The sequence below is a fragment of the Salvelinus sp. IW2-2015 genome, linkage group LG13 (genome assembly GCF_002910315.2).
Source record: "Salvelinus sp. IW2-2015 linkage group LG13, ASM291031v2, whole genome shotgun sequence".
NCBI lineage: Eukaryota > Metazoa > Chordata > Actinopteri > Salmoniformes > Salmonidae > Salvelinus > Salvelinus sp. IW2-2015.
Genome location: NC_036853.1, coordinates 42,039,190 through 42,048,764, shown reverse-complemented (window position 1 = coordinate 42,048,764; position 9,575 = coordinate 42,039,190). Strand labels below are relative to the sequence as shown.

The 9,575-nt window shown below is 45.5% G+C and overlaps 1 pseudogene; it reads right to left on the bottom strand.

The window, feature by feature from the left end:
• Positions 1–9,575, bottom strand: part of LOC111971501 (vesicle-fusing ATPase-like) — a 42,949-nt pseudogene that overhangs the window by 4,032 nt on the left and 29,342 nt on the right.

Genomic DNA, 9,575 nt, shown 5'->3' with positions numbered 1-9,575 from the left:
AATCAGTCTTGTCCGGGGAACAGATCTTGATGAAGGGGAACTCTGAGCTCTCCGAGATTTGGGCAGCCAGGGCCGTCTTTCCACTGTGAGGGGGTCCTAAGAGGACAGATGGACAAATAAAGACTGTTAGAGAGAGAGGGGGGCTGTTTTCAACTGTGTGTGTGCTTAAGTGTGTGAGCTCCACCTGCATGTGCCTACGCTCACTTGCATGTGTATATGTGTGTTCGCTCACACGTGTGTGTGTGTGTGTGTGTGTGTGTGTGTGTGTGTGTGTGTGTGTGTGTGTGTGTGTGTGTGTGTGTGTGTGTGTGTGTGTGTGTGTGTGTGTGTGTGTGTGTGGTGTGTGTGTTATGTGTGTTGTGTGTGTTGGTGTGGTTTGTTGTGCTGCCCGTGTGTCTGTGTTTGGTGTGTTGATAGTTGTCCGGGTGTGATGGTCATGGAGTTCTTGACCCTGAAACCGCTCCAGTAGCAAGCCGGCCACATGTCTGGTGTTTGCGGGTCGCTGTGCTTTGGGGTTGCTGCATGTGCTAGTTCGTTTTATGGCTACGCCACGTGAGCATGCTTCAAGTGGCACTGACGGTGGGATACCATGCCTAGGGAAGGTGTGCCCTACCCAACTTAATCCAGCCGATTTGCTTAGTGGGCCTATCAGAGCTGAGTAATGCCGAATCGACTCTGGCTGTAGTACCTGGTCTCTGATTGTGGAAAGCCAAATGCGGCTGGGGAGGAAGAGGGGAGGATGGAGGTAAAGAGGAGGGGGAGTAGAGGGACGTGACGGTTGTGGCAAAACTTTGTTAATGGATTGTGGGAATTATGATTGAGTCTAAGGGTCTAATCTCAAACTAACACCGCAGTATCCTTCGGTCTACTGTCCTTCGGTAAAAGTATAACAGTATAGACTGAGAGAGGTTACTGTACTGGTTTAATGTTCATTGTTCTGTGCCGACATGAAGTGCCGCTTCTGGGTTAAGCGTTGTGAAAGCTTGCTGGCGTACAGGACTTACTCTGGCCCTCTCTCGTGTGTACGAGATCCCCACTGTGGCTGTGGCCTGAGGATACACAAAGAATAAATTATCAGTCATCGATCTAGACGTTTGAGTATACACGTAGGACTTAACAAAAGCGAAGGCAGTTTATGGCAGAGGTATGAAATAAAAAGCCCCTAAAAGCACAGTTGCGTGAACGTTGAGACGCGGTGGTGAATCAAACATGGTGGTGCTAACAGGGGGCCATGTACATGGGTAGGTTGGGTCAAGGGGGGTGATGGGGAGGGTAGTGTCCAACTGGAAGAGTGCGAAAGAGCAGGTGCAATGGGGGAAGGTAGTATGGAAATGGAGGTGATGGGGAGTAAGTAAGTAGATACTGGTCAATGTGGGAAGGTAAGTGTCATGGGTCATTGTGTGATGTCAAGAGGGCCGTAACTAGAATTCACAACTATTGAATAAAACGGTTCATAGTATGAGGACAACAGGTATTCCCAGACAGGTGGATTCGCGCATGCTCAGTATTTGCTCTGCCACAGATGAATGTAGAATAGTTAGTCGAGTTTGTATTGTGGTCCAAGATACCCGCAGGGTATGGCATTGTTGGCGGTGAATACCCAAAATGAAACTGGTCTACTATGTTGGTTTATAATGGAGTTTATACATTAAGAGAATGGGAATGGTAGTCTAGATTTCAATAAGAGATGTCCATTGTATGATGGTGATGTAATAATTTGAGGTCAAACCTTAGGGTACAATCGTGGAGGTAGTAGGTAATACTGAAGTATTGTGGAGAGATGGATGCCAGTGTCCAACTGTTCTGGGAAGACAGTTAGCGGCAATATAATCATTCTAATGTCCCGAGCAAGGGTGACTGTGTATTGAGGATCTAATGTGCTTTTCCGGGGGTCCGAAGGTTTTTCCCTTGACTGCAGTAAGCCTCGTTTCAACTGCCAAAGTGGAAAGATTTAAAATTAAACCAGTTCTACGTGGGCCAGGTGCGAATAATAAACAACACAATGTCCAAATACAGGTAATCTAGTCGGTCAAACCTGGTGCAAATCCATGTGAGAATATAATGTTCAGTTATCAGTCCAAACGTGCACGGACATGTGGGGAATGTAAGTAGTGATCTGCCCTGGTATGTACGTCGCTCTTGTGGGAAATTCAGTCCTTTAGAACGAGTCCTCCTGTCTAAAAGTAATGCTGTATGACGTCAAATAACCTGCGCGAGCGTCATGTGGGACATCGCTGTGTCTCAACTCTCTTTGCGGGTGTGACTGGTTGGTTTTAGAGAACTGGAGGATAGCTGGAAATCAGTTCGTAAAGAAGTAAACATTTGTGTGTACATTCTTTAAGTGTAGTTAACGGGCTTCTTATAGAAGGATAAACGTGTATGGTCACAGTGAGCCCAACGGCTGATCCATGATGAAGACAGGTAGTAAGACGGACACTGGTTAGTAACGTCAATCGGCGTGTCAATTGTTCTTGAACTACTACCAGTTGTACCGCCAGGGTATGAGGTCATCTATGTGCGCCTGAGAATGGTAAAGTGACGCTTAACTGGCAGTCACTCTTGTGGGTGCAAGGCAGCGACACAAGTTTTTTGGCACTGATCTGTCACGTCCATAATGGGATGCCCAATCCAGTGTAGGACCATAGTCCGCTAACCTAGGCGAAGTGTCCAAATAGTATAGCGGATAGCGTTACATTGAATGTTGTGGTATAAGCTTCGCCAAGGGCTAGACCTGCGTAAGGATGGCACAGACTTGGACATGTTGGTAGTGTCAAGATGGAGTGATTGTAAGTCTGAGTATAAACTGGTACAACTGGCGCGGAATGAAGTGTATGGTGAATACTGGCCCCCTTTACCCAGGAAAGCACCGAACAACAGGTCAGCAGGAGTGAGTAATGAGTGGACCAGTTCATTAGAGGAGGACGGTAAATAGGGAACTAGCGTAGTTTAGATAAATGAGTCTAGATTGAACTTATATATGTGGGTCGCAGGTGGAATAAATGTCACTCCTCTCAAGATCAGACATGTTGAGTAGAATGTGGGTTGTTGGTCACTATGATGTGCAAAAGACATATCCTCTCTAGTGGCAACTACCGTTGAAAACTTCACTCTTGTGCAGTAAAAATACTGAGGAGTTTAAGTGAAACAGAACATAGCGCGATATTGTGTAGCGAATATAGAAATGGCATGTATGGCCGCAAACAGGGATGAATTTATTCTTTGATGCGGGAAATGGTGAGGGAAATTAAGATGAGGTTATTTTCGTAGTACTGGAGTAAGGAGGCTATGTGAGTTGAGAAATGCAACAATACCATTAATAAGAGGGGCCCGCGTACCTAGCAGAGGTGACGTAAGACCATTTCCGCTTCCATGGCTGTGGGGGTGTACGGCTACTGTGGAAAGAGGTTGCAGTTTGTGCATGCTGTAGGAACAGGCAAGTGCGGTACACTAAGATGAAAGGTCAGTAATGGCTGTGCTAGGAATACCAATCGTTAGGGGTTAGATATGCTGTGATCTGGTAGGACGACCTGCAGCGTTCAACCAAACCTTCTCCGTTCCTTTTGTTTGCCATGGGCGCGGCTAAGTGGTTGGAATGGGTTGTTCCGGCATGTCGGGCCACGGCAGCATCGCTGCCTAACCACACCTGTCACGCACAGTTGATTGTCAGAAGCATTGCTCTGGGAATGTGGTCGAAAGCCCGGGCTGAGATAGCAAAGGCTGGGTGTCCTACAAGACTGAGAGACGCTAGATAAACGAGGTTAAAACACATTAGTGTTTCCACCCAGTGTGATGATCCATTTGCTGCGAGAACAGAGATGGGCCTTCGTACAGTCTGTACCTCCTCACCAAAGTGATCTAAGGGCACCAGCTTGAATATTTCTGGCGGAGTTACAATTGTGCGGTGACTAGCAGCGCTTTTGACCAGGGTAGGTAGATTCGAATCGAGGTTTGAGACAATTAATGTGTGAGAAGGGTGAGGGTAGTTGAGAGGTCACTAGGTGAGAGGTTTTGAATCCAAGTCTGGGTCGAGAAAACCTGTAGGTAGTCTACACCCTGGCTGTCATGTAGGCGAGAAAAATCATTTGTGACAGATGAAAGCCATGGGTCGACACGCGTCCAACCTCCATCTGGGTCTACATAGCTTGGCATGCACATGATATGGAGAACCTGGGCACGGGCCCTGTGTAACCACGTTTCACTGGTATGAAAAGTCATAGCAGTGAGAGGGTGTCGTGTCAACTGGTGGCAGGCCTGGCACCGTGGACGTGAAGTCTAGCGTTAGGTGTGGACCTGTTTTAGGTAGGATAGTACTTCAACGGTTTAGTGCTATAAGGTGCACACGAAGTGAGGCGTATACGTCTGGTCAGATTGGGGGTCCAATGTTGGTCCATCTTTGCGGTTAGATGTGTTCATAGGGAGTCAAATTAGAGGCCAATGATGGAGACCTGGGGAGGGCCCTTTGTGGAGTTGTCAGCGCACCATGCAGCCAGTCTGCGTTGAAGCTCTACCGTTCACACCTGGGTGTAGTGCCCGACGATGGTCTCGGTGACATTTGTCGAGTAGCTGATCAACATGGGCAAGTCATGGTTACCAGAACTGTGTGTCGGGTCACCTGTGGTCAGCTCGACAAGAGGTCCTGAGTGACGAAGGATATGGCGTGTTGGAACACGTGTATTAGGGTAATGCAAAGACTCGTAAGACCAGGTGTATGAGGGGCTAGCTGACCCAGCAGGAGCATTCAACAGTATGCAGGTATCTATCTTTCTTTCATGGTGCACATCCACCTTCTTGATAGCCAGGCACTTGGAGTTTTCGGAGAAACCAATCATCTTGTCCGGGGAACAGATCTTGATGAAGGGGAACTCCTGTCTCTTATACACATCTAGATGTGTATAAGAGACAGCCAGTGGTGTGCGGTCGCTGTTCTTGGTTTGCTGCACTAGCAGCTCCCCGTCATCCAGCACACGGGTCACAGGGTCGCCCCACTTGATGATGCCATTCATGATGTAGCTGGCGTAGTCCTCCTGGTTGGAACCAAATGCCTGGGGGAGGAAGAGGGGGAGGATGAGGATAAAGAGGAGGGGGAGTGGGAGTGGGCAGAACTTTTTAGGATTGGAATGATAGTCTAAGGGTCAATCTCAAATAACACCCTATTCACTTCGTCTACTGTCCTTCGTAAATATACATATAGTAGAGAGATACTTACTGGTTTAATGTCATTGTTCAGGGAGCCCATGAAGTCGCTTCTGGTGACCTGCAGCTTCTCGGCTCTCTCTGTGTCAACCTCCACTGTGGCTGTGGCCTGGAACCACATAAATAAATATCAGTCTGATCTGACTGTGATATACAGTAGACTTAACAAAGGACAGTTATGGCAGAGATGAATAAAAGCCCCTAAAAGCACATTGCTAAGGGGTGGAGTCTAACCATGTCATGTGTGTTCAAAGCTGTCAATTGGATAGTCTAAGCCAGGTATTCCCAGACAGGTATTCCCAGATTCCCAGAATGTGAATTACATTTTTATTTGGCAAACCCCGATGGCATTGCGTGGTACGCGCCAAATAAAAATGTAACTCACTTTTTTTTWAAGTAAAAAAATCATTAAAAAAATTAAATATATATTTATATATATATACATTTTCAAACAGTCCATTTATATTTTCCAACAGGGCTATACATTTGGGTGAGGTTTTTCCCTTGACTGAGTAGCCTCGTTTCACTGCCAAAAATAAAATTAAACCATCTAGTGTCCAGCGAAATAACAACACAATGTCAAATACAGGTAGCCTAGTCAAATAATTAACATCCAATCACATTAACCGTTACTCTCTCGTGGGAATTCCCCTAACAGTCCGTATGTAGCCAAACGCAACTGCTGCTCATTCCGTTTGCTCGAAAATTGATAAATGGTTAAAAAACGTAAGGCCCGCGTCCATAGAGACACATACCAGCGCTACTGGTATTTCTGCTACTACCAGCAGTACTATACCTGCACCTGTCGACGACACAAGTTGTTCTGCTTCCACGAGCACATCCAATGCTAGCATCAGTAATTCTACATTGTTGTTAGCCCAGCTAGCATGGACACTGACAGTTGTGAATCTGATACAGCCGAAGAGTTACTGCCCCCTTACCCGGGAAAGCACCGAACAACAGACAGGGACGTTGGACCATCTAAGAGGCGTAAATATGAACTACATTGATTTGGGGTTGACTTATATTGGGAGTAGTGCCTTTCCTCAGCCACAGTGTGTTATATGTGCAAAAGTACTATCTCACAACTCGATGAAACCTTCACTCTTGGGCAGACATTTAGAAACAAAACATGCCAATTTGAAAAATAAGCCACAGGAGTTTTTTGAGCGAGAATTAAGATGAATTTCTAGAAGTAAGACATGTATAAAAGCAACAGATACCATTAATAAGAAGGGGCAAGAAGCGTCTTATATGGTGAGCTACTGAGTGGCTAGGACAGGCAAGCCATATGCTATTGTGGAGGACCTAATTCTTCCTGCTGCCGCGGATATGGCTGGTCCAATGCTGGGGGAAAAGGCCAAAAGCTATACAGACAATGCCTTCATCAAACAACACTGTTTCACGATGCATCAGTGACATGGCAGGAGATGTTTTGAAACAATTACTGCTTCGCATACAAGCCAGTGAATTCTATGCGTTACAGCTGGATGAGTCAACAGACTTGGCGGGCCTGGCACAGCTCCTGGTATATGRGAGACATAGTGGAGTGGTAACGAGTGTGCAAGCAGTTGCTCCCGATGCCATTTGGGTACACTGCAGCATCCACCGAGAGTCTCTTGCTGCCAAGGGAATGCCTGACAGCTTGAAAAACGTTTTGGACACTACAGTGAAAATGGTTAACTTTATTAAAGCAAGGCCCCTGAACTCTTGTGTATTTTCTGGACAAAGCAATGATATGGGCAGCAACCATGTAACGCTTTTACAACATACAGAAGTGCGCTGGTTATCAAGGGAAAAAGTTTTGACATGTTTTTTTTAATTGAAAGACAAGCTTAAAGTTTTCTTTACTGACCATAATTTTCACTTATCTGACTGCTTGCATGATGACGAGATTCTCATACGACTGGCCTATCTGAGTGATGTTTTTTCTCTCCTGAATGATCTGAATCTAGGATTACAGGGACTCTCTGCAACTATATTCAATGTGTTGGACAAAATTGAGGCTGTGATTAAGAAGTTGGAGCTCTTCTCTGTCTTCATTAACAAGGACAGCACACAGGTCTTTCCATCATTGTATGATTTTTGTGTGCAAATGAACTCAAGCTTATGGACAATGTCAAATGTGATATAGCGAAGCACCTGATTGAGTTGGGTGTGCAATTACGCAGGTACTTTCCCGAAACGGATGACACAAACAACTGGATTCATTATCCGTTTCATGCCCTGCCTCCAGTCCACTTACCGAACAAGAGAGCCTCATCGAAATTGCAACAAGCGGTTCTGTGAAAATTTAATTTAATCAGAAGCTACTGCCAGATTTCTGGATTGGGCTGTGCTCAGAGTGTCATGCCTTGGAAAATCGCGCTGTTAAGACACTGATGCCCTTTGCAATCACGTACCTATGTGAGAGTAGATTCTCGGCCCTCACTAGCATGAAAACTAAATACAGGCCCAGACTGTGTGTGTCACGCCCTGACCGTAGAGATCCTTTTATTCTCTATGTTTGTTTGGTCAGGGTGTGACTCGGGTGGGAAAGTCTATGCTTTCTGGTTCTTTGTTTTTGGCCGGGTATGATTCTCAATCAGGGACAGCTGTCTATCGTTGTCTCTGATTGGGAATCAGACTTAGGCAGCCTTTTTTCCTTTTGTCATTTGTGGGTTGTTGTCTTTGTTAGTGGCATGTATAGCCTTACAGAGCTTCACGTTCTTTTTGTTGTTTATTGTTGGCGACATTTAAAATAAAAGAATGTACCCTTACCACGTTGCACCTTGGTCCGGTCATTTCCTTGAAGACGATCGTGACAGCGTGTGTGTTACGATCGTTGATGGAAGGATCAGACCAAGGTGCAGCATGGTAGGCGTACATTTACATTTATTAAATGAACACCAAAAAAAMAACAAATACAAAACGAAACGTCACGTCTAGTAGGGCTAAACAGCACAGAACCAAAAACAAGATCCCACAAACTACAGGTGGAAAAAGCTGCCTAAGTATGATCCCCAATCAGAGACAACGATAGACAGCTGCCTCTGATTGGGAACCATACCCGGCCAACAAAGAAATAGAAAACATAGATTGCCCACCCTAGTCACACCCTGACCTAACCAAATAGAGAATTAAAAGGATCTCTAAGGTCAGGGCGTGACAGTGTGGAAAATTATTTAAGACTGAGTGTTTCCAATACAACCCAACATTGCAGTTATGTGCATTCTTTTAAGCACACCCTTCTCATTAACCTGTGGTGACTTATTCCTAATTTTCGATGAACAAATAAGATGTAAAATGGTTAAATAAAAGAGCAAAATTATTGATTATTATTATATTATTATTTGTGCCCTGGTCCTATAAGAGCTCTTTGTCACTTCCCACGAGCCGGGTTGTGACAAAAACTCACTCATTCTTATGTTTAATAAATGTATAGTGTGTGTGTAGCAGGCTTAGAATGAAGGCAAAAAACAACATTTGATAGTGYGCTGGCCCTGGTGCTAGAGGGGATACACAGCTGGAGGTTGAATGTTTGAAGGGGTACAGGACTATAAAAAGTTTGGGAACCACTGGTCTAAGCGTATCATGGATGTTCATGTTTGTTGATTGGTTGGACTCTAACCTTAATGTGGCGGTTCATGGCTGTTGATTGAGCAGCTCTGACGAGTCCCTCCAGTTCAGCACCACTGTAGTTCTTGGTCCCGGCAGCCAGCTCCTTCACGTCCACATCAGGAGCCAGCAGGCCGAAGTCACGCATCTTATTAGTGTGAATGTTGAGAATCTGAACACGCCCCTTCTCATCCGGAAGACCTGAGAGGGAGGGAGGGAAGGAAGAATGAAAGTGGTAAAAATGCATTCAGGGAGGGAGAGAGGTCACAACAATAATACAAAAAAGGGTGGTGGAACATACGAAAAGGAACAACCCAGGATAAAGGAGAAGGCACACCCGAGTGGTGCCCGAGTGGTCTAAGACACTGCATCTCAGTGCAAGAGGCATCACTGCAGTACCTGGTTCGATTCCTGGCTGCATCACATCCGGCCGTGATTGGGAGTCCCATAGGGTGGCGAACAATTGGCCCAGCGTCGTCTGGGATTGGTCGGGGTATGCCATCATTGTAAATAAGAATTTGTTCTAAACTGACTTGCCTAGTTGAATAAAAGTTCAATTAAAAATAATTACCGATCTCCATCTTGACCTCAAATCTGCCAGGCCTCATCAGAGCATCATCTATCAGGTCAGGCCTGTTGGTCATCCCTGTGGGGAAAAGAAATAGAGTAAGGTGGATATAAATATAAAGATCGAGTTACTAGTTAAACCAGAGTCATGTATTCATTTCTGGTGCTATGTGAGGCTTAAGGTGAGATTGGTATCTATACCTCAAATTACATCTAGA